This window comes from Megalops cyprinoides, chromosome 14, assembly GCF_013368585.1.
Source record: "Megalops cyprinoides isolate fMegCyp1 chromosome 14, fMegCyp1.pri, whole genome shotgun sequence".
Taxonomy (NCBI): domain Eukaryota; kingdom Metazoa; phylum Chordata; class Actinopteri; order Elopiformes; family Megalopidae; genus Megalops; species Megalops cyprinoides.
Window position 1 is genome coordinate 32,736,931 of NC_050596.1, and position 25,505 is coordinate 32,762,435.

At 45.1% G+C, this 25,505-nt stretch overlaps 1 protein-coding gene across 1 annotated transcript in view; it reads right to left on the bottom strand.

Moving 5' to 3' along the window:
• csrnp3 (cysteine-serine-rich nuclear protein 3) overlaps nucleotides 1-25,150 on the bottom strand; it is a 39,822-nt gene extending 14,672 nt beyond the window's left edge. Inside the window, exons 1-2 of the mRNA XM_036545412.1 lie at nucleotides 24,908-25,150; nucleotides 22,081-22,127 (exon numbers count right to left, since the gene is read on the bottom strand). The gene's annotated coding sequence lies outside the window, so the exon portion shown is untranslated. The remainder of the gene's footprint in view (nucleotides 1-22,080; nucleotides 22,128-24,907) is intronic.
• Nucleotides 25,151-25,505: the final 355 nt, after the last annotated feature.

The following is a 25,505-nucleotide window of genomic DNA, read 5'->3' on the forward strand; positions in this document are numbered from 1 at the left end:
GAGAGAGAGAGAGAGAGAGAGAGAGAGAGAGAGAGAGAGAGAGAGAGAGAGAGAGAGAGAGGGAGGGAGGGAGCGGGGGGGAGCAGAATAAGAGAGCGGGAAAAGAGAGAGAGACCAGAATTAGACAGAGGGAAAAGAGAGGGAGAGAGCAGAATCAGAGAAAGGGAAAGAGAGAGAGAGACCAGAATCAGAGAAAGCGAAAAAGAAACAGAGAGAGACCAGAATCAAGTAGAGACAGAGAGAGGGGAAAGAGATGGAGAGAGCAGAATCAGGCAGAGGGAGGAGAGAGAGAGCAGAATCACAGAGAAGGAAAGAGAGAGAGAGAGAGAATCCCAGAGAGGGAAAGGGGGAGAGGCACACAGGGAGAAAAAGAGAAGGAGAATCATTGCCAGGCCTAAGCACAGTTCTCCAGACTGATTAATTGGTGTGTTGCTTAAGATCAGTAGAGACACACACACACACCTGCTACAGATGTCGGGGGGACACCTTGTACTATGGCTTCAGGTGTAATTTCCTTGGAGGACAAAGATTAAGAGAGAGCGCAGTTACTGGTGTTAACGCTTGCCTTTACTCTTAATTTCAATGGCCCACCAAGTGTGGTTTTCTGCAAAAATCTAAATAAGCACGAAGTACCTTTTCTTTTCTGGTTTCCCTTTATATTTCAATTATTTTTTTTAATGAATAATTTTTGTTTTGTTGATTTATTATCTGTATATAATGGGTTTAGGAGGATGATTGATGATGATTTCTGCTTACATTACTTACCTATAAGCAACATACACCCCTGGTAATAAACTATGTTACAGAGAAAACCATCTCATTCTTTTTGGTGTTTAACTTTTATTAATGGCTGCAAATGTGAGACTACCTATGCTTTCTGCAAGGTGTATGAAATATACTGTATTTGTGTATGAGAGTAATTTCTGAACCATGTCTAGTAAACCTAGAATTCGACTGTTCTCCTTCAATCAGTGAGGCCAGAGCTTTTCATGTGAACCAATCAAGGATTACAAAACCCAAGAAGCTGCTTTCCTTCATGTCTATGTCTCTGATCACGGAAGCCAGAATCATGTAGAAAGTCTTGTTTGAAAATATGTTTTTGTTACACATACTGTGAAATTACAGTAGTTTACATAGTAGGTTCAATAGCAGCACAGTAATGGGTTTGATTGATTGGGATATCGATGGAAAATAATGTGTTTTCCCAAACTTCTCTCCACTCAGAGGCCAAGGTCATTTAAAAGGAGCAAGAGGACGAGAAGTGTCACATCTACCGTAGACCATCTTCACTGGACGGGACTGAACTCTGAACTGTGCTGGGAAACTTGGGATCATTCCTGATCCAAACGCCCAACAGAACCAATCAGAGGAGAATGAAGCAGATTGACACCAGGTAACGTTAACATAAATGGCACAGACATCACAGCCAGCCAGCTGTTGCACTTCCATGACTTCTCTCGTTGTTCAGCTTGCTGGGTGTTCAGTGTAACTTCATTGACTGCATTGGAACTGTATACTCTCACACTCAACTTCAAGCATGAGACTTCTTAAGTGAGCTTAATTTGTCTATGTCTGTCATTCCTTATACTTCTTCAGGGTGACACACGTCTTATTTTTACACATTATCCATTTATACATGTGGTTAATTCCAGAAGAAACTGACCCTTTAAAGCTTGCATTAAATCTAATACTTTTTTTATTGAATTTGCTGAAAGCAGCAAAAATTCACATTGTATTTAGCAGTGTCTCTTCTCCAACAGCAAATTTACAGTTAGTTCTGGCACAGCATGTTGTATACAGGAAGGTTTGTCAGCTTATTGGAGTGCCTGTTGTCTCCAGCCTTATTTCTGCTTTGAGATAATGGCTGTTTAGCCCTGTCTGCTGGTGCTGTTGCTAAACACCTGACGGTGATTACAGGCAGGTCTGGGAACCTGCACTCTTCCCTGACCTGAAGACTTCTTTCACTTTGTGTTTGCTCGCATGGCTGCGTTGCCATGTCAACCATTAAAAGTAGAACGTTGTCAAACGTGTCACTTCCTGTCTGGGCCGAGGCATTTTGCCTGATTTAGGCTGAAGATGTGGGAGGTGTGTAGGGGTGAATGCTGCTGTGATATGCTCCTCGCTGGGAGGATGGGGCATGACCTAATGGCCTTGTGGATGACCTGGTTTCAGTGGACAATCCAGCCAATCATATTCACAGGCTTTCCCTTTGCTGGACTGGCCCTGTGAGGTACTTTGCCCGCTCTATTAGACAGGCATCCGATATCAGAAGCTGATGTTCAGGATCTTTCAAATCCACGGGATAAGTCACATAAAGCCACCGAGAGCCTTACCTAAAGCTAGCATTGGCGTCATGGAGCCCTGGTGTCTAAAGCCTGAAATGGCCTCACCAGCCACCTAGAGCCTTAAACAAAGTCAGGTGTCTGGAGCCTTAAATACAGCTGCACCAGAGGCTGGGCTTTAAATAGAACCTGCAGCAGCCTCACTGAGTCCCGCGGCCTTAAATAGAACCTGCAGCAGCCTCACTGAGTCCAAGGACCTTAAATAGAATCTGCAGTAGCCTCACTGAGTCCAAGGACCTTAAATAGAACCTGCAGCAGCCTCACTGAGTCCCGGGGCCTTAAATAGAGCCTGCAGCAGCCTCACTGAGTCCCGGGGCCTTAAATAGAGCCTGTAGCAGCCGCATCCTTTCTCTGGTTCCTGTACTCCAGACCAGCAGAGCTGGCTGAATCGGTTTGCTTTCTGCCTCCTCCTTTGCCGCTGTCACTGTATCTGCAGCAAACCCCGCCTTCCAGGAGATCAGGACTGTCTTTCCCAGCACCTGAAGGCCACTGCCCCTCACGTGGTCCTAACGTTGGTCTGCTTGCTCATGTGGAGAAGGCAGACCACGGTGCTCCAGGCAGTTGCTCACTATCTGGAGGAATATGGGCTGTGTTTTCTGTGCTTCTCTTTTAAATACATAGAACAGTACGGTTTAGTCCCTACAGTGAAAAGTATGGCTTTCTCTCTTTCTCGCTCTTGTCTTTTGCTTGAGTTTTGAAATGAGGACATTTCTTTGGGAGTTGGGGGTGGCTGTGAATTGAAAATAGAACACAAAGGCAAACACAGTGAGGAACAGTGAAATAATTAAAATAAAAACTACTGCGCTTCACTGAGACCTGTGACAAGAAAAAAGGCAACTACACATGGATTGTGGTTTCTGTCTCAAGAGAGTATGGGTCATTGTCACTATCTGTGGAAATGATGTCAATTAGAGGAGGAAATGACATCAGATATGATTTCCTTCCTTCCCAGTAATATTTGTTTATTGTCATGATTTGTAGAGGGAGATGAGAATATGAGCAATTGCGCTCTGACTGAATTGATCCCCTGACTCGGATCAAAGAGAGGCTCGTGTCTCTGCTGTCAGACTATGTTGATCATTACAAGCTGTTAACGGCGATCGCTGAATCAAGCCGCTGCACTTAGCGGTTGAGTCTCTTCACTTTCCGACAAAGCAGATCTCTTGCATCTGCTTACTGAAAACACCTCTGCAGTCCATTGGTACACCACCTCTAAGCCACTGATAATTTTTAATACACAGCTGCGATCAATTGTAAATACATGGCCTCCAGTCAGCACAAATTCACAACTCCTTATGCAACAAAAGTGCTAACAGCCACTGATAGCGTACTGTAGTACTTGTATGTTGTATCTCAGAGGCCCACAGGATGTTTCTGTCCACTGCCTTCAGACAGATGGCAGACTACCTTGCACCAGTCTGTCCTTATGCTGGGAAGTACTCATGGGAAAGAGGAAAAGAAAAATGTACTTCAGCTTCAATATGGCATCACCCAAAGGCAAATAGTTATGTCTGCTATGGTCCCTGATTGGTCCTTTGCTTCCCCCATGTACTGTGTGTCTTTTTTTCTTCCTTGACGACAGCCGGTCCTGACCTTGTATGACCTGAGAGCACCGAGGGCTTGGTTTGCATGTGTCTCTAACATTGCTGGTTTCCATGTATGCACAGCAATACTCAGAATTTATGAGCTGTTTTGTGTGTTGGAGCAGGGAAAATATATGTATTTACATACTTCCATGAACTATTAGACAGATAAGTGCGCACAACCCTCAACCATCTGGCCGGGACAATGGGCTGTGGAAAACAAACTCCCAGGACAGCACTCAGGCAGACATACCCGGCCTTTCTGAACCTGCCGTGCGAGGGCTGTTAACCTGCGCTCAGAACATCGAGCCCCTGTAAACCCTGTAAACACTTTCACTGCGGCCTGCGCTCTTTTGCTGATTGCATTTTCCCAGAAAGCACAGTTCATTTCAGCATCTGATTAGACAGACGCAGTCATGATAATTGTTAGGTAAATGAAGCACTTACAGCAGTCCTAGGTCTCCTTAAGGGCAGGTGAGGCAGGCTAATTAAGATCATTTTTCCTCCAATTATGTCTTCACTTATTCCTTCAGTTTGAGTTTTTTTTTTCCCCCAGTTCAAGTCAGTATTTTGTATGAAGTCAGTACTTTGTATTCCTGTATTTTTTATATCTGAACATTCTTGATTTTACCTTGATAGAATGCTAAAGGAGTGTGTTTTTACACATGGCTGGGGAGCAAACATTTTTATCTATTTAACAGCCCAGTACTGGCGTTCCCAGTATAATTCTACCCAGTATAATTCTACCCAGTGTATTACCCAGAGGCAAGAATGAGCAAAATGTGTAACATTTTGAAAATAACGTTTATCAGTATTTGGATGTTCTCATGCTTGAAAATATTGTTGAAGAACAGATGTTATAGTAGCAAAATAGCAAGAAATGTAAAGACTGATCAAGTACAGACATATGCTGCCTTCTCTTCTCTAATGGGCTACGTAATATTTTTGATTATGTCCCATATAAAATATAAGCCACAATGACTAATGAGTTTCTGAATGGATGCCTGTTTGTAATCGTTGCTACAGACGTATTGTACATACAGTCTGTACAAACACACAGTCTGCAGACATATGCAATCTGTCACACAAACACTAATCTAATGGAGATGAATGCTTATTAACTGTGGCCGCCCACACACACACACGCTTTGCTTTCAGCACAGAACGGTGGTTTACATCATTCGCAAAGTACACCTGAGTGCTTTCTGCATTTCACACATTTCCCCCTATGCCTTACGGGCCAGCAGGTCTATTTTTAGCGTGGGACAGGGTTTGTAAATTTTTGACTGTGACGTGTTTTTTTGTGATGGGATTACGCTGCTGTTTCATTAATGACGCCGTTAAAGCGCTTCGCCGCTCTCTGTACGCCGCCTCGCTCGGCCGGCTCGTCCTCATTAAAACTCTCCGTGACATGCGGGAGCGCTGCTTTTCCGCAAACAGACACGCTCCGCTTCCCCTTGCAACAGTTCTCCTGGCATCGCATTCAGAATGTCTCAGATGTCCCTATCGCTTCTGCAGACTGCAAGATTGGGGAAAAAAATCATATTTGCTGTTCATATTCACAGTGTCCTCTTGGGAGCTATTTTAAGACACTGGCCAAAGGGCTAAATTCACAATACTCTCTAGGCCTCTGACCTGGACATACCTTATATTTCATATTTTTATTCCCTTCATCAACACTTTTAAGTTTTCTTACAACAAAGATATGAATACAATGCAATACATGTAAGTTCAAAATGAAGCTAATTATTACAAAGCCCAGTAAAACTAAACATTTCCAACTGTAAAATATTTTTGGAGGACAGCCTCCCCGCTGTTAGCTGTGATGCTAAGCATAGTGCAAAATAAATAACATAGAGCTTGCCCTTGCAATTATGCTAGTTCACAGCACAATTTGTAACGCTTTCTTTTTCTTTTCAGTCCAGCTTTTTCTACAGAAACACACAAACTTCCATTTGGCCACTGTCCACATCTGAATTCACTGCTATTATGGACAAATCACAGCTCTCAGTGCTGACATGAAAACAAGGGTCTGTTTCAGACTGCTCAGCTCCAAGATGAAATTATGCACTTCCAGGTGCTGATTGCTCACCCATAATCTTAAATTACCCCCCCCCCCCCTGCTGCCTCTCTTAGAAGCAGTTTATATACAGGAGGTTCACAGATCATCTGACACAGAGAGAGCCCAGGGGTGCTGCATATTCAGAATGACCTGTGGTCAGCTGTGTTCAACTGTGTTAAACTGTGGGCAGCTGTTGGCAACTGTGGGCATTGCTATAGACTGAGGTAAATTAACTAAAAGAGGACCCGAGGCACCTTCACTTCCTTTTCCTGTCTCTCACTCTCGGGCAATATGACTGTGCTTTGTGCACAAACAATGGCTATTAGTCATAATATCTCTTAATACCCTTTTATCTGTCATTGCATGTTCAACAAAACACTCAACAAAATCCCAGAAAGCTCTCATTTCTGTGTTTGATATTATTTAGTATTAGAACATCCAACTTCATCAAGCAAGTTCGTTATGTAACTCGTATCTTTTCTTTGTTGAACCCACTGTCGGCTGTATGACTGCAAAACAGCCCACAGTCTCTCTCGAGCATATTAAGTACACGAGTACCAAAGTGGCGGTTATGTTACATAAATGCTGAAAAGGTGAGCTATGAAATTGCATTTGTTACACAGTCCATGGCAATACAGCAGCACTGGCCGTGGCCTGTATTTTGCCTAACTTGGCTGTGGCCTTTAAATGTGGATGGGAAGTGAAGTGAGCTCCTGGAAGCGGCTATGAAATGCTCGGCCGTTTTGAGGTCATATTCAAAGCTGGCAGAAGAAGTGAACAGGCAGATGCAGACTTTACAACCCCTCTTTACAGGTACGTGCAGGCACCTGGGGTTTAAACCCAGGGAAAGTGCCTGATTGGACAAACCATGCACTTCTGAAGGAGACTTTAAGTAACAGCAGTTTGTTTAAAGCAATTCAGTCAATTACACAGTTATATCAAGCATGCACCAAAGAACACACACACACACACACATATATATATATATATACGCACAGTATATGTAATCACTCTGCTGTTAAGTGTGTGTGCATGCAAATGCGTGTACACCTATATCCCTGCTAAAAAATTTCAGCAAGATAATATTTCAGAAGGATATCCTCAGGGCCCCCCCATAAGGAGTATCTTATTTCACAGACAAGAGAGGAAATACTGTCCGTAAGATACAACTGAGCAGGGAGGAATAGAAAATGGGAGGGATGGAAAACAATGACTTATTTCATTTAAAGAAACAAAATGCATCTAAACTGCTTTCAGACCACCTGAGCTGATGCCAGAGAGCGCCAGGCAGCAGTGTATCCTGATGGCTTCTTTACCTCCCAGTGTGTTATCTCCCAGTGTAGATAAAGGCCAGGCTAATGGATGAGATGGGTGTTACGGTGAGGTGGGCGCATACGGTGAGATCTGTGTTACGGTGAGGTGGGCGTTACGGTGAGATCTGTATTACGGTGAAGTGGGCGTTACGGTGAGATCGGTGTTACGGTGAAGTGGGCGTTACGGTGAGATCTGTGTTACGGTGAGGTGCTGTGCTGGGCAGGCCGGGCCTCGCTTGGGTGTAATGGCCCCCATTACCTGCCGGGGTTGGTTGTGTGAGCGATGGAGCGGTCAGAGCAGTGAATTCAGGCCACACGTCAGCTCTGCTCAACTCGCCCAACCTCGCCGCTGTCCTCGGAAAACCTTCCTGTTCCTGTTCATTCCCCCTCGGCATTATGGGTGACATTTATGTACGTGTGTATGTGTGCATTTTTTTTTTAAACTAACAGTGCTGAAACGTGGTGATTAATTCTCCCTGGTTTTAATTAGCTCCCCTCCCCACACACATACACACACACACACACACACACACACACACACACACACACACACACACATTCCTGAGGTCAGGAAATCGCAAGTGCTTCTCATAAGGGTCTGGAGGGTCAGCTTATGAGTGCTGTACTCCAGGGTTAAGTCCTGAGTGAACGTTGTCCACATGCTTTACCTCAGACTGGCAAACTGGACGAAAAAGATCACCCTTCTGTTTTTTTACTCCAACATGTCTGTCTTGGTGTTTCTGGCTTTGCAGTGTGTTGCACGTTAATCGATGGTGCTTTACATGAATAGAACAAAGTGCTTTCAATGTGGGGTTTGTGAGCAGGCAGCATAAGAATATCGTCAGACTGTGGACGTCTCCACTGCTGAACCCCCCCTCTCAGGGGACGGGTGTGAGCGTTGCAGCGGTGCATTTTTCTGAATGGCGTGCCTCTGTTTCGCTGTGGTCTGAATGGCGTGCCAGTCCAAACCCGCAGCACTCTCGCAGCGGAGGGGTGGGAGTATCTGCAGAGACGGAGCAGGGTGTCTCCCTGCACCGCTGGGCTGGGGGCCAGCCGCCGGGGAGGGGGGTAGCGGAGGCAGACCCCGGCCAACACCAACGCCAACGCCGCCTCTCTGGAGCCACGTGCATGGGCCACGCCAGCCCGCGCCGGAGCTCAGCCCGGCCGCCCGCCGCGACTGTCAGTGTGCGAGTGTTTGCTGTCACACAGCGGGAAACGAGCCTCTCCGGGGGCCCAGACGGCCCTGCCGGTCCAGGAGGGGGGGAGGGAGCAACCTTCTGTGGGCCAGCAGTCTGTCTGAAGCACCGGGGGCCCAGTGCGGGGGGGGGTTACGCGAGGAGTCTGTCCGGGCTGCGTCGGCAGTCTGAGCGTGGAGCCAGGGTTAAACCTCTAAATCACCGCTGTCAGACACAGTAATCAACAGTAACCTTGAGAGAGACTGCAGCCACAGCTGGAGGTCTTTGGAAAGACTCCGCCGCTCCTGTGATAGTGCACCGCTCTGTCGTCTGAGGGTGCGTGCGACCTAGCGAGTGCGTGAGAGAGCACCCTGCTGTACTCGGGGCTCAATGGCAGGACTCTGCCGGCATCATTCCTCTAAAATTATGGAAGAAAAAGGCCGCTGGGAGATCTGTCAGAGGAAGCCGTGGCTCAGTTTCCCTGGAATGCCCTTTCCCTCAGACCCTGAGTCCCGCGCTGGCCTTGACATGATTCACGCTGCAATTTACATTTCAATGTCCCTGGAGCTCTTCGGTCCCCAACGCAGCCCAGTAATTCAAAGCATGTGTCTAAGTCAGCGTCTTCATATTGATTCGGGCTTTAACCAAAAAATATGGAAGTATTTGAATATGCAGAACTGAGAGAGTTCTTAAATATTTCAGACATGTCCAGAATGACCAGAAGTAAAAACAAAAAAAAACATTAATATTTCAAAACTTTCAGCAGTTATTAGGTATCTTAAGTATTCAGTATCCAAGAGGGGTATTTAAATGTTAAACCAGTAAACAATGCAATTTCCTGTACTGCTGGAAAAATGCTCTAAATAGGATAATGAAATATAAATACTGGAGAAAAGTTTTTCTATGTATTTGACCATCTCACAGGAAATGAATTTCTAATATTAGATTCATGCCTGAATCAAATATCATTGCTTTCTAATTAACATTCCAAACCAGAGACACGCAAGTCTCCTGAAGAAGCCTCTTCTCTCCAGCCAGAAAAGGCTCGTATGTGTTTGAAACAGACAGGTTTTTGGAACTCGAACTCCCACTTGGACAGTCAAATAAAATGGGAAAAGTGCCCATGGGAAACAGACTGGCCCCAGACTACAACAACAACACTGCTGGGCCGACTATCAAAGCATTAAAAGAGTATTATTAGGGAACAAAATGACTGGATGCTCGTCTGAGTCTCTTGACCCCCCCCACCACCACCACCACCACCCCCCCAAACAAAAAAGAGGGTTGTATGTGAGATGCGCAAGTTCAGTAAATCACACCTTGATTAGTTTAAATTAATTTTTAAGAGCTATAATCTTGTTTTTTTGGGGAACGTGCTATGTTGGGCTGTCATGGACTCCAGCCTTCACAGGTCCAGTGAGAGAATTTTGTGAGGATTAATTTTCTGCATTTATACATCATACCTCTGTTGGCTTCACAGCTTTGACACAGAACTGCACCAGCTTGACTCAACTTGCCATTAGCATTGAAACTTCTCCATGAATATTCTAGAAATGTTTCACTGATAATATGATAACTCGCAGAGCATGCATACCATATACACTGTGAACAATATTAAATATTTTCAATATTTCTATCATGGCATAATAATTCCTACCAAATCTAGGTTTTAAACGTTAAGGGAAAGTCGAATGTGAAGAAAAACGGCAAGTAACAAATTCACAGACAATGTTCAATAAACCTTGACAAATTTTTAAATCAAACTCAAGACAACGCGAGCAAGGAAATTTAAAAAAAATCCATTAAAGCTAATGACGTGCATTCACCGATTCGCTGTGAATTAGGCTTCACGTCGACCTCCTGCAGTTGTTAACTGGCTGTTGCCTGGGGGCTGCAGACGGCTCTGTACACATGAAAGAGAAGCCTGAGCGTACGCCTGCCCGGCTCTCCTGCCCGGCTCTCCTGCCCGGCTCTCCTGCCCGGCGCTCGGAACAGACCACCACAGCCAGTGTGCAGAATATTGATCTTCACGACTTACACCCGAACAATGGAGACGCACAGAGCCTTTTACCATGAGCCTCGGCCGAGAGTCAGCCATCTCTCGCTCCTCCCCTGAGCCGGTGCAGTGATCACTGCAAAGCGGGAGTGCCAAAACGGAGAGTTCAGTTCACGAAGCGCCTTGCTGAAGTGTAGCTTTCCTTTCTCTTAACGCGCTTAAGTTCAGCCATGGATTGGACCTCAGATCCAGGCTCTATCTGAAATCATGGCATTATGAAGAATATTCCATTTTTTTCAAGTCAATGGAGTGACATTTTCAATGGCACCATATACACAATAAATACCACATTTTCACAAAATAAGCTCATCCCTGTACACTGGCTACAAGATTAATTCCCCCCCCCCCCCCCCCATTTTCTCCCCAATTTGGAATGGCCAATTCCCCGAATTCTGGAATGTCCAATTTGTCATCGTCATCAATGTTCGGTCCCATTGCACAACCCCCACTGTCAATCCGGGAGAGCATGGACAAGCACGTGCCCTCCTCCGAGACACGTGATGTCAGCCGCTGCTTCTTTTCGTAATGCGGTCCACAAGCTAAGCTAGCACAGAGATGAGTCAGTGAAAGACATTTCATATGCAGCTTTGGCACGTGGACCACAGGCGCCTGATCGATCAGCAGGGGTCGCTGTTGCTAATGAGACCGAAGCCCCTGCCGACGTACCCACCCCTATCCCCGGCGGGACAAAGCCAATGTGTTCCGCCTGTGAGCTCCCTGTCGCTGTCGGCTAGTAACACGGTCGGGTTTGAACCCGGACCGTAGCGCTCAGTCTACACTCAGAACGAGTGCATTCACCAACTGAGCCACTCGGGAGCCTACAAGATTAATTCTGAGAAAAAAATAATATAATAACGAATGATTTAGTTGAAGCTCCCTGTCGACTGTGATCTATCAGTGTAGAAGAGTCTTTTCTATTGTTTTACTGTGCATTCTTGATTATGAAGGACTAGTTTTGCAATTGCATGTAAACACACATAATAAAGTAATTTGTTTCCATAGATACCACAAAAAGCAGTGTTAATTAAAAAGCTTACTTCTCCAGTCAGTATCTTTTCCGCTGCAAGCATGTGAGTTCCTGCATTTGTGCAGACAAATATTCAGCAAAGTCTGTCTTTATGTTCTTTGTTATTAGTTAATATGATATTTTTATATACAGTCTTATGACTTGTTCAGTTATTTGTCTCCTCTAACTCAGTGTTACCTGCAGTATTACACACATCACATTTTTAACTCGCATGTAACCACAGAAGATGATGACTGTTGTTTGATTTGTTTGATTGAAGGGAATTGAAGTTTGACATCATGCTGATGGAAGCCTAACTTAGCATCTACGCTCAGACACTTCCTCTGGGTCTGTGTTTCTAATCATACTGCAGAATAATCACAGCCTCACCTCCGCATCAATCGCAGTGATTACCTGAATAATTCATGCAGGTATATTTTATTTATGACTATTCTCCCATGCCTTCTACAAGTTAAGAGAAAGCAGCGCTCTAGCGGGGTGTGCACTGCTGAACCCCACTTACAGAGAGAGCTTCTTTCATCTCCCGCACAGGCTGGGAGAGACGGGGCAAACTCCAAGTTCATCTCGGGTACTCTGCTTCCTCCCACACTGTAGATCGAAGCATCGGGGGCTTTTCTCTGACAGTTTATCCATGGTTTTCCTTCTCAGTTTACATTATTCATCATATTTTCACACATGTATCTGTGCGGAGCTTGACATTAATTTGTCAGGGGTTTATTATTATCATTTTTAGGTCAATAAATATTTTAAAAGAAACCCTAAGGGAAAGTGCTTTTATTTGGACACAGTGCCTAGAGTACAATAATTACCTGCAAATGCAGTTTGCTGGTAAATTAATTTGATGGCATGAAATGTTTATAAAAATGGGGTCATACTGTATCTGTGCTAAACATGGACACTGTGAAAAAGGAATTATTTAGAGGAGCAAACATTTTTTTCCTCTTTCACTAGACCTGAGTATTTTCACTGATATCTACAGAACATGTGATGCTTCAGGTCTGAAGCAGGGTCTGTGAATCTCACAGACTGCTCGCGCTGAAAGGGTTAAAGTCACGTCAGAGCAGAGGGAGCCAGAGATCTAAAATTAGACTCGGAGAACAAGTACATGCCACAGACAGATGACTCAACACCCATTCAGTTCCACCGGCATCGTACTCCAAATATAACTCCAACATATCAAGTTCATTTTCTTCGGCAAGGCCAGTCGCCACGCAGAAAGGGTAAAAAATAAAACTGAATTGGTAAATGAGACATTCTCACCCCAGTGTAGGCCACAGGGCTGCAGAGACACATTCAGCACAACAGATCCCTGGGGATCATCGCCCCTAATGAAGATCCTTAGTGACGGCTGTGCCAGAGATTCATGGATGTGCAAATAAATGAATCGCTTTTGGGAGAAGCAGTAGCGTGTGGGCCCTGTTTCCTGGCGCACTGTGCTCTGTGTCTGTTCTGTGTGTGGGCTCTGTCTCCAGTGGTCAAGGAACATTCCCTGACCATGCCTGACAACGGTGAGAGAAGAGCTCAGCAAACATCCTCTTCATCCCCCCCCCCGCCCTGCACTGTGCATTTTGGTTCACAGAGGGAGTTTAAAAGGCACCATGGTTTGTTGAGAAAATGTAACAAGCATTTATGTATTGCTTTTGTAAGAGACATTAACTTAGCGTGTGAGTCTTGAACACTTTCCTTATGTTCGCTGTCACGCTCCCATTTTCATCTTTTCAGAAAACTTCAAATTAATTTCAAGCTCAAATCAGATACGGATGTGAAAGTATATTAAATGATAAAAGTGAATCCGTGTTCAGAGAAAAGCCCTTAAATCCCATTCAGCCGGTAAATGGAAAAAGCACAGAAAGAAGAAGCTTTTGCTCCTGCTCGACTCCACCTTCCTCATGCTTCAATGTGGGAAAAACCCACACTCACTCTCCGAGAGCTCTCTCATTCACATGTGTGTTTGTCTCCTGTGGGAGTGGCAGACTGCTTCTTACCTAACGTTACCCAAACCCATCTCTGCTCACCGCGCTCCCCCTCAGAACATCTGCAATGTGATTGTCCACACACAAACTACTGCATGCTAATGTTAATGCATGGTAAAGCTACAGGAAAACAGCAGCATTCACAGTTGGAGCCTGGAGCAGAATCAAACTAAAAAGTAGATTTGAGTTATAATATGCACAGAAGCATTAATGAAAATGCCTACATTAAATGGGGGTGTGGCCCAATTTTAGACCGTTTACAAAACAGGCATGACTTTTGCATCGTAACATTTCGAGGGACTGCGACGCCTCTCCAGAGTAAATCGCACTGCTGTGCCCTACATTCGCACACGCGATTTCACCTTTTCTGCCGAAGAACTGCAACCCAAGTTGAAACTATGCATCCAGCCATTTTCAGTAACCATCTCGCCAAACAGTTTCCCCCACATTAAAACTGGTTGCCATAGCGATGGTAGGCCTCAGAAGGGCTGTCACCATACGATGGGAAACATCTGTTGAGAGAATATTCTATGGAAAATTACAGCCGGGATCCGCAGACTCGAAACTGAACAGTGTTCTCATCACACTACCTTTCACAGTGTCCATTGTTGCAGAAAATTGGTGGCATATAAATATTTGCAAAATAAAAGAGGAATATCATTTTCTGCAATTGCATTTCTAGCCAATGTTCTTGAAGTGCTTTTCCACAAACTGAATTTTTTACACTTCTGTGATGCTGACAGGTAGGAAGGAGAAACATGACATATAAAACTTCCCCCTATTTTGCAGGTGAGCTCCAAGGTACAGGCAGAAAAAAAAGTGAATTCAGCTCTATAATGGAGTCTGCAAATGATGGTAAGTTGACAAAGACAACATGTTGTGAACATTTGCATCTGTTTATTTGCATTTTCTGTATAATGACAATAATGTTTTTATGTTTCTTCCATGATGCAAAAGCATCAAACAGCGTATTATGTGAAAAACAGAACAGGCAGTTGAATAGATAGTTTTAAATACTAAAGGAATACAGCAGATTAGTTTATGCAATACCAGCATGTTTGGAGGATAGCAAGCAAAGAACAAAACACCAAGAAATGACGTATTTAAGAGGAGATCTACATCTTGGTATGGCACAGTAGGCAGACAATTTAAAATAGTCTGCTTAGATTCAGGTCCAGCTTGCACCAGCCACTGCTCTGTGAGGGGAAAAAACGAAAACCAGCACCCTCTCTAATTTACTGTGGTGAAACATTAAAGGTAGGAGCCTGCAGGCTGCCAATGCCTGTAATTTGCATGACTGAAGGACCTTCTCTGCCGAGACTGCAGCTGAAGTGCGTGTTGGCTTAATAACTCTGCTGTTGCATGTACGTCTGCACGACTTTTCATTCCAAACACACAAGGCAGGAATGAATCGGCAGCTGCCCGAGGGGACGCTGACTAAATCCACGAGCCCAAAAAATGACAAAATACCTGATATGCCTCAGATCACAAAAAACGGATGCTTTTTTTTTCATTTTGTGTGGTTTTGACTGGTGCTTACGGCTATCGAGTTTAATCGGTGTTTGACACCCAGCACCATGCCATGATGGCATGGTGGCCAGATGAAAGTGGCTCAGCATTCAGAAGGGATGGCTTTCTGTCTTTCTTGTCTGTCCCTGCACTGGCCCTGTTTTTTACGGTACGGTGTCACAGACTTAGCCCTGATTCCATTTCATCTCAGTGCCTCCCCCTTCCAACGGGAGAATTGCAGGCGAGCAGTAATTATTTTAATTGGGGGGAGAGGAGCCCTCCTGTAACGACTCTCTGTAGAGTGCTACCTTCTTTGAACATGTGTCTAAAACATGGCCACTGTGGTGAGAGAGAAACCCATATCACATTACAACACGTTCAATTATTGTAGTTTAAATGGCAGGTAGTTTACATGGGCAGCATTTTTTTATGATTCTGTGTAGGACATTACACCGGGTAATGATTGCACATCTAAGACATATTTGCAGAAACTAAACTTGTCATATGTAATAAGTGTGCGAAGGATGTAATAAGCGGAAAATGAAGAAAAAAAAAAAACACAGAACTTGGAGGAAAAAAGAGATATTTCATCACTGCTTATGGTCATATTCACATCCTCGTTAGTCCAGGCCAAACAATGTGTCATGGAGACAGGGTGCCGACACCCTCTCAGATCCTGGATAAAGGATGCTGTAGCAGCACTCTAACCCTCGGCCTCAGAGCGACACCCTCTCAGATCCTGGATAAAGGACGCTGTAGCAGCACTCTAACCCTCGGCCTCAGAGCGACACCCTCTCAGATCCTGGATAAAGGACGCGGTGGCAGCACTCTAACCCTCGGCCTCAGAGCGACACCCTCTCAGATCCTGGATAAAGGACGCTGTGGCAGCGCTGTAACCCTCGGCCTCAGTGCTTCCAGCCTGAGTCAGGTCTCTATGCCCAGCAGCTCACGCATGCAGGCGTCTCACTGCACGGCCCCGGGTGCAAGGGCTCCACCTCCCGAAACCCTGCAGCTCCCTCCCAGCAGGGCTCTGAGGCAGTGCAGCTGGACCCCTCCCGATTCGCACCGAGGCTCAGCATCCTGTCCCATCTTCTCTCCCCACCCTCCCCCTCCCCCTCCCCCTCTTCCCTCTCCTCCTCCCTGTCCCCCTCCCCCTCTTCCCTCTCCCCCTCCCTGTCCCCCTCCCCCATCCTCGCTCCACAGTTAATGATGTTCCCCTGCCTCACTGCCTCTTAATACAGCCACTAAACGCTCCTCTCCTGCTACTCCCCCCCCCCCCCCCCCCCCACATCCCCACGGTAACAGTGTTCTTGCTGTGGTATCTGGTCCCTCACCTTGTTAAACGAGGGATGGGACATGTGCCTCTGCCCCAAAACACCCGGGTGGGCCCTCTGAGGCCCTGCCTGCAGTATTACACAAATGGATCCAATTGTTTCCTTCACACTGGGTTACTCTCAGTATGGTATGCAGTGTTAACAGCTGTTGTGCAACTGTGGAGGACAAGGCTAGCTCCTGCGTGTGCTTATTTCTAATGTCTGTTTAAATTGCATTTTTGTCTATGACTAATAACTTTTATTTACTGGTGATTCAAAGCCCCTCCCCCAAAAGGCCATGAACCAATCACACAGGAGACATGAAAAATCCCCATGATTATTGTCTTCCTTCTCTTTATAATACCCTTATCTATACATGCTTTCAGTCACTCCTAAAAAGCAGCATGTGCTCTCCTCTGGGTGAACACGTGATCAGCTGGAGACCGGCTGAACCCTCCTCGCTGCTGCCATGGCAACGCCCCGCAAGAGAGGCCAGAGCAGCGCTTCTGAGTCTGCTGTGTGGAGTGTTACGTTAAAATCCGCAGTAGGGGAAACATCTCCTGTCTAAAATACACCCACTGCTCCTTATGCACAAGGCAAACCGAGCGTTCTTTTGAAGACAATATCAATGGTTTTTTATTCTTTAATACAGTGCAGACTTGTGCAGATGTGGGATTGCATCTGTGTCTCCAAACAATATAACGCCAATGCACGCTAGCCTAGACGCACGCTAGACAGATGTAATCAGATGTTTTTTTATTGTTGGAGACACTGTTGACTCATGAGTTTAGTGGTCACTGACATTAAAGGCACTATGGTGGAGCAGTGGGAGAATTTGTCTTCCAGAAAGTAAATAGCTGCACAAATCACTGGTATCTGAACCACAGATTGCTTGCTTACTTTTGTGTTCATGAAATGTGTATCAGGGATAAATTGTTAGAATTATTCTTAAAGGCTTGATTAGCCTAATCTTTAGATGAATCTCGACTAAGATATCTAAGACTAAACTCTCTCATAATAAGGCATACTGCATATCAGCAGTATCTCATCTGAAAATCGGTCATGTTCAAAAATGGCTTCTTTTACAAATTTCCATTTGTAAGACATACAAAAACATGACCTGGCCATAAAAGATGGGCTCATCCATGTTCAAATGAAAAGAAAAAAGGAGATGCTGCTCTTCCTACTCTTTTCCAGTTTTACAAATGCGTAATCAAGGCACAGTCTCATTGTTCTCAAGCTGCAATTCATATTAGATTAGAGGAAGACCCCTGCTGTGTCCAGGATTTAACACAACTGACTGTGAAAGAAGAACCAGGTCTGGTGTGCAGTTGCATATGGTCCCCATCCATTCCTCTATAGGAGGGACCCGAACAGACTGACTCTGGATGTGAGCCAAACCACGCGCACACACACACACACACACACACACACACACACACGCACACGCGCACACACACACACACACAGAGGACTCACAGAGAGATTCTGCTCTGCACTGTTATCTTCATAAAAGGCACACACATTTCCACGCTAAGTGCGCATCTTTAATGGCTTGTGTCCTGTATCACAGCGGCCCTGGCCACCTGGGCTCCCCATAACAATGTGATGTGGGCTTAGCTATTTAAATAACCCTGCCTGATTATCCTCTAATGCTTGCAGGAAATGCATTCTGTGGCTGTTCCAGCTCATTTCGAGTACCAGTTTGGTGAAAACAGATCAATAAACGAAATATATTTCAATGTTCTTTCAGGTATCGGGGATTAATCTAAGAGCAGAGCATTTTGGGAGTGAGCTGAGGTTTCCTCGGTTGGGCTGTGTCTCGTGCTGTGAGCAGGCAGTACAGGAGCAGCCTCTGACATTTACCGCTGCTGCTGGAAAAAAAAAAGTAATTTAATGACTATGCGTAGTTCCCTCTCCTCCATCAGCAAATACGCAGCTCCAGGGAGACTGGGAAGCAACTCCAGGGATGCTGTTCTACTCTAACTATCGCAGCCAGAGATGATAAAGACTGTTTTATTATCATCTGAATTCATAAATAATAATTTTGTTCTGTTCCCTTTTCTTCTCTCTCTGTACACACAGAGTGATTGATGGAGAAACATGGTACATTATTTTTGCTTTCATAGGCTGTATCTGAGCACGTGTACAAGCCCGTGCTACCTGCAGGCCTGCCCAAACACAGCAGACACGACTGACCCGTGTGGTGCACGATATTTCTGCTGAACACACGACCAACCCATGTGGTGCGCGATATTTCGGCTGAACACACGACTGACCCGTGTGGTGCGCGATATTTCGGCTGAACACACGACTGACCCGTGTGGTGCGCGATATTTCGGCTGAACACACGACTGACCCATGTGGTGCGCGATATTTCGGCTGAACACACGACTGACCCGTGTGGTGCGCGATATTTCGGCTGAACACACGACTGACCCATGTGGTGCGCGATATTTCGGCTGAACACACGACTGACCCGTGTGGTGCGCGATATTTCGGCTGAACACACGACTGACCCGTGTGGTGCGCGATATTTCGGCTGAACACACGACTGACCCGTGTGGTGCGCGATATTTCGGCTGAACACACGACTGACCCGTGTGGTGCACGATATTTCGGCTGAACACACGACTGACCCGTGTGGTGCACGATATTTCGGCTGAACACACGACTGACCCGTGTGGTGCACGATATTTCGGCTGAACACACGACTGACCCGTGTGGTGCACGATATTTCGGCTGAACACACGACTGACCCGTGTGGTGCACGATATTTCGGCTGAACACACGACTGACCCGTGTGGTGCACGATATTTCGGCTGAACACACGACTGACCCGTGTGGTGCACGATATTTCGGCTGAACACACGACTGACCCGTGTGGTGCGCGATATTTCAGCTGAACACACGACTGACCCGTGTGGTGCGCGATATTTCGGCTGAACACACGACTGACCCGTGTGGTGCGCGATATTTCGGCTGAACACACGACTGACCCGTGTGGTGCACGATATTTCGGCTGAACACACGACTGACCCGTGTGGTGCACGATATTTCGGCTGAACACACAGCCAGGCAGCAGGTAGCTGAAAGGTGCTGATTCTGTTGTGTGGGCAAGAACATGCCAAGCTGCACTCGTAAAAAGAAAGGTGCAGAGGTCACCTGCCCCCTGCCTGGTGTCCTGTCCCCAAACCCATCCCCATCCGACACTGCTGACGTCTACAAACAGTCCTAACTACTCGCCAACGGTGCCGAGCGGAAAGGGGGACGGCAGCGGAGAGGTGTTTCAGAGCGCGCTGCCTGCGTCTGCACGCTTCCAACCCCACATCTCCCACTGCCGTCTGCTGCAGGCCAGCAGCTCGGTCCTATTAGAAACATTTCACTGCCCATTGGAAATGAAGCGAGGGATTTCTGCTTCTCACATTTTTATGCGTTATGTGTTCAGAATTTACGGAATCTTAATTTCACAGCATCCCTGGCCTCTGGGGCATTACCTGGAACGTGCAAATGTGGTGATAGAAACTGTTTTGACTATCGTGCTTCAGTTCCTACAGAAACCATTGGAGTGTATCTATGCTATATCCCTAAAGTAGAGGCTTGCTGATAGACAGCTGATTGTGCAGGCAGTTACAGAGCACTACAATTACAGTGGAAGCTTCCACTAATGATGTGTTGAAGGGGTATATATACATATACATATATATGTATATATATATATATATATATACAAAGTGTGTGTGTGTGTGACTACATGTGGTTTGTGCCATGCATATTGTATTGTAAATTAGTGTGTGCATGTGTGTGCAGTTTGGGTGATGTAAATCTGTGTGTGTGTGTGCACGTGCGCATGTGTGTGTGGTTTGGGTGATGTAAATTGTGTGTGTGTGCGCACGTGTGTGTGTGCGCGCATGTGTGTGTGGTTTGGGTGATGTAATTTTTTGTGTGTGTGTGTGTGTGTGTGTGTGTGTGTGTGTGTGTGTGTGTGCGCATGCGCATGTGTGTGTGGTTTGGGTGATGTAAATTTGTGTGTGCATGTGTGTGTGTCCATGTGTGTGGTTTGGGTGATGTACGTGTGTGTGTGTGTGTGTGTGTGTGCGTGTGTGCATGTTGTTTTAGGCGATGTAATTTTGTGTGCGCGTGTGCGTGTGCGTGTGGTTTAGGTGATGTACGTACGTGTGTGTGTGTGTGTGTGTGTGTGCGTGTGTGTGCGTGCGTGCGTGCGCGGGCGCTTTAGGTGATGTAATTTTGTGTGCGTGTATGTCACCTTCCTCCTACATAAATGTTGGCAGTCAGGGCACAGTGAGAGAGACAGAGTGGAGCAGTGAATGTCAGGGACCTGTTTCAGCCCACAGTCTCCACCTCCCTCTCCGGTGGCACCGCTGCCAAACAATGAAACTCAATTACTGGCTCTCTCTTACTCATCCCAATCTGAAGGGAGCTGAACACAGGAAGTGCTTCTCAGGACACGGCCACGTTAGACCCCGAGTGTTACAGCTCTGCTCTGTGGGGCTGGTGGGCTCTGGCAGCCCCTGGGTAACCCTCCATTCCTCCGCTACTTCAGACAGCATCCAGGTAAATAATGATTCTGTGATAGTAAAGTAATCCTGTACTGTAAGCCACCCTGGACAAGGACATCACCTTCGCCGGTTAATGAAAATAAGATTAATACCAGTGATGATCATGTAAGCGATATTATCATAATTCACATGGAAATTGGTTTGCTTGGAGATCCATGCTCTGCTGGCCCACATGTTCACTCAGATTTATAACTAGGTAATGACCAGTGAAAGTCTGTGAATAGGTAATATTACCTATTTATAACTAGGTAATGACCAGTGAAAGTCTGACTCGGAGCCATACTATTTGCACACACCCAGAGCATTACTCATTAACAGAGACTCCAGTTAAGGTCCATATACTGTGCGGTGTGTGTTAATTGTAAGTTATGGGGTAAATCGGTGAGCCTTTCAGCAGATAAATCTTCAAAGTGTGAATGAAAATACAGCTGTAGCTCCTCTTCTCTGTGTAGTGTGTGTGTTCTGCATACACACAGAGGCGCCCTCATTAATTCGGCATCACACACAGACTCACTGACGCGACCTCCGAGGATGTACTGGCCACTGTGCACCGCATCTTTCTTTATAAATTTAATTAATAATAAAGTAGTTTTACCTGTATGTTAAACTGGCTGTGTAATATCACTGGAGTTAAAAGGGCAATTATAGGGTAAGCTGTTGGTATTTCTCAAAACAACAGCCCTCGAGTGACCTTAAAAACACAAGCAGTGGTTCTTACAGCTATGTCCCAGTGGAGACCTCACCCACAGTCTCCCACACATACAGTGTTTCTGCATGGCTCCTCTGTAAGGCAGAGAGCTGTATACATAACCTACTTTCTCTCACACAATAAAACACACTCCCCCATCCCCTGAAGCAGCTATTGCAAATACACAAAATGCACAAAACCTGTCTTTGATTTTCAGAGACACTGGGATTCACATAGCAAAAAAAAGCTGTATTTTCAGATGTCGGAAATTGATTTTCCCTCAGCCTGTAACACAGAAAGCTTTGAAAACACAGCAGCAGGTTAAATGTAGCACATCTGCTGTTCCTCAGAACCTCACACCCATCAAGTCTGCTCTTTATCAAATGCAGATACCATTGTATGTGATATCACCAAATGATGAGATGCTGGACATTTTACCACGCAAGTGCTGTCTCTTACCTTAAATGACTAAAGATGGACTTAAGCTCTCTGAAGATGCCTTCTTCCTGGAAGGAAAGGAATCACAGATTTCACATTAACTCTTGCCTGTGGGTGAATTATCATCAATGCTTTTGTTGCAGAGTATAAGGTGCTGGGCGTGTTAGGTGTGTAGCGAAAGCGTATGGGAAGCCAAAGAACTCTGTACCGTGAAAGTCAGTTATATGACAAATGTGGTGTGTTTCCCCCCTCGTGTGCAATAACTGCTGATTTTCCTGCATTTTCTGCTCTCGTTACCACATTTGAAAATACTTCACACCCCGTTGACTTCTCGGGCATTGTTTGACGGACAGCTCACAGCTGGCCACACGTGGGCAGCTATAGCAGAACACGCACAACTCACTCTCTCTGCGTGCACCTGTAACAGCTTGGAATGAACCCGTGAAAAAAGAACCAGAGACTGTCTCTCCCTCGACAATCTCTGAAGCACATCACTATATTACTGTTATTTCGTTTACTCATAATACAGTGTTTTTTGACATCTGAGCACCAAAAGGTGTGGTTCAGTTGCATATGTGGTTCGGTTGGATCAGGACCACCCATGTTGGTACTGGTGTTGCACCCGGTGCTAATCTTAAATATCTGTTAAATGCTGTAAACTGACTCAGTTAATTCCCACTTTGTATTCTTGTGACTACAGATGTGCCAGGCGTTCACTGCAGTTTTCCTCACTCAGTCCTTTGATAGCGAATCTATTTTTAAACAGGTGTATAATCCACCTGCTATGACCTCTTGTTGAAGGAGAGTTTTTTTCCGTTCTTAATCCCAGAAGTAGAGGAGTATAAAAGAACCAGATCATTAAACAGTCTCTCTATATAGTCATTTAATTTTTTGTAATATTGAATCAGTTGATGATATGCAGTATGCCTTATTATGAATAAAATCTCTGTTCCAGCAGACTTGAGTCCTGTTGGAGGAGGAGGTCACCTTCATTTTGGGAGAGTTAAACGGTAAAAGAGTCTGCACCTCTGCTAAAAGCATTCAGATGTACCAGAGAGGAGAGCTCCAGTGAAAGCAGGCAGGGGTGAGGGAAGCCGGTTCACTGCTGAAGCGGACGCACCCACACACTCATGCAAACAGGCATATACATACACACACACACACACACCCACACACTCATGCAAACAGGCATATACATACACACACACACACACCCACACACTCATGCAAACAGGCATATACATACACACACCCGCATACTAGCCTTAGTGCTGGGTGTGTGCGTGACACACTGCTGGACACAGTGCATGGCCTTAGTGCTCTGTGTGTGTGTGTGTGTGTGTGTGTGTGTGTGTGTGTGTGTGTGTGTGTGTGTGTGAGAGACACTGCTGGAGCTTCTGAAGATTCTGAGCTCAGAGTGACCACGGCTGCCACTTAGATGCTGACTCATGTTTACAGAAGCCCAGCAACAAATGATGGCCAGATACACATTGAAATAAGCTGTATTTGTGTGATGCTGTATTTCTCCAAAAATAGATCTGAGTTGTCAATATAATTTGATAGCAAATTTTGTAATGTTTTTTCAAAAGATTATTCAGGATTTCTCAGAGTTATACCTATTTCTAATGCGTTTTTGGCATCTGTAGGACTCTATAACACATATCTAATCTTGCAATCAGAACATTATTGTAAAAACATCAGTCCAGGGGTAACTTTATTGAAATATGCTAGTCTGTACATTTGCAATTCTGTTAATATTCAACTCTGTTACCAGAAGTCTCTTTGGATCATCAGTATTTTAATTATAAAATAATTTATCAAATGATACCAAACTTTGTGTGGCTGTAGTCAACCAATTATATTATCAGAGGATATTTCAACATAACTCTTTGTCAAAAAAAAAAAACTCATGTACGTACAACAACATGTACTCAAATATTCATGCAGGTACACAAATATAACTCTAACACACACACACATACCAGACAGAGCAAAGCACTTACAAGCAATATTTTCTGACAGTGACCTTATATTAGAGATGGATATTGTTTAATATCATTTGGCAAAATGTATTAAATCAATTGCATTATCACATGTGAATGACAGTTGTTATTAATATTTTAATAGCCTTTAATACGTGACAAAAGTGTTGGCTATAATTATCTATTTTCTTTCAATGCATTACAATTCAGTAATAGTAAATCAATATGGTGTCGAAGTCCGTGTATATACGTGAGGTATGTATGATAGACAAAAATATCAATACAGTGATTTAGCCTTCATAAACCTGCGTAGATAAGTGCGTGAAAAAGCCGGAGTGGCACAGTCAGAACCACAGTGCGCAGGAAATATGTGCAGCATGTCATTTAATTGAGAGTGGATTGCATTACGAGTGCATGCCACAATAAAGCAGACACGTCCATAGAATTAGGTTAAAATAATGACATCACGAAGCATTTAAGTTAGACGATCAAATGAGCATATATCTGAATGTGACATAAGTCTTGTTTAAAAATAAGCAAACTTTGCTGGGTTATATGAATCGGCATAACGAAGAAATTACCAAAAACAAAACGGTGCCAGAAGTACACGCGGGAGGCAAACGACCGCAGATAATTATCAGAAATGAGAGAGGGAGCCCCAATAACCCAGCGCGTCCGTTTTCTTTGTGCATCTATGCAGTACACCGTAAAGCAGACGGATAGCGGAGATAATCCCATTTTACGACCGCTGCTGTTTTACAGTGGCGTCATTTAATTCATTCAATAACATGCATTCATTCATACAGTCTTCTAAGAATTTAAAACTATGAAAAGTAAAATATATATATTTATAGTAGTTCACTTACCATTCATTGTGTCAAATCATGAGAAGACTTGCCCGAAGACTTGCCAGCTCTGACACACCGTCGCTGAATGGACGAGCGCGTCTAAACGCAGACTAAATGTTTGACTTGTGCGTCGTACTGTAAACTTGATTTTCAAGACAACTACAGTAGTCTATTTGTGCGCTCGGTGCGAAAGAGCTGTAATTACGGGCAGACTACCCGGCAGTTACCGCATCAGCGCGACAGCAGAACGGCTCTTCCGGATACCAGTGGAAACAATGGGGCATGATCGGTCTGACAGCCTGAGGAGCAGCGTGACTCGGGCTGACCAATCGCTCCCGGCTGGATGCAAACCTGCAGTCGCGCAGGAAAGAACCGCGATAGACGATGCGATGATAAAGGCGGAAACGCGCAAGGCACGGGTCATCTCGAGATAAACTGTGTCCGATACGGGAGAGGTGAACCCTTTTGTCGGTGACAGGCTCACTGCATTGTGTGCGGTTTAACTGGAAAGTAGCTTGTCGATTGATCTCATTACTATTTTAGTATGATGGTTAATATAATGCGAGATATGCCTAACAAAGTCCCAAGTCCCGTTGGTGTTTCTTCCAGATCCACT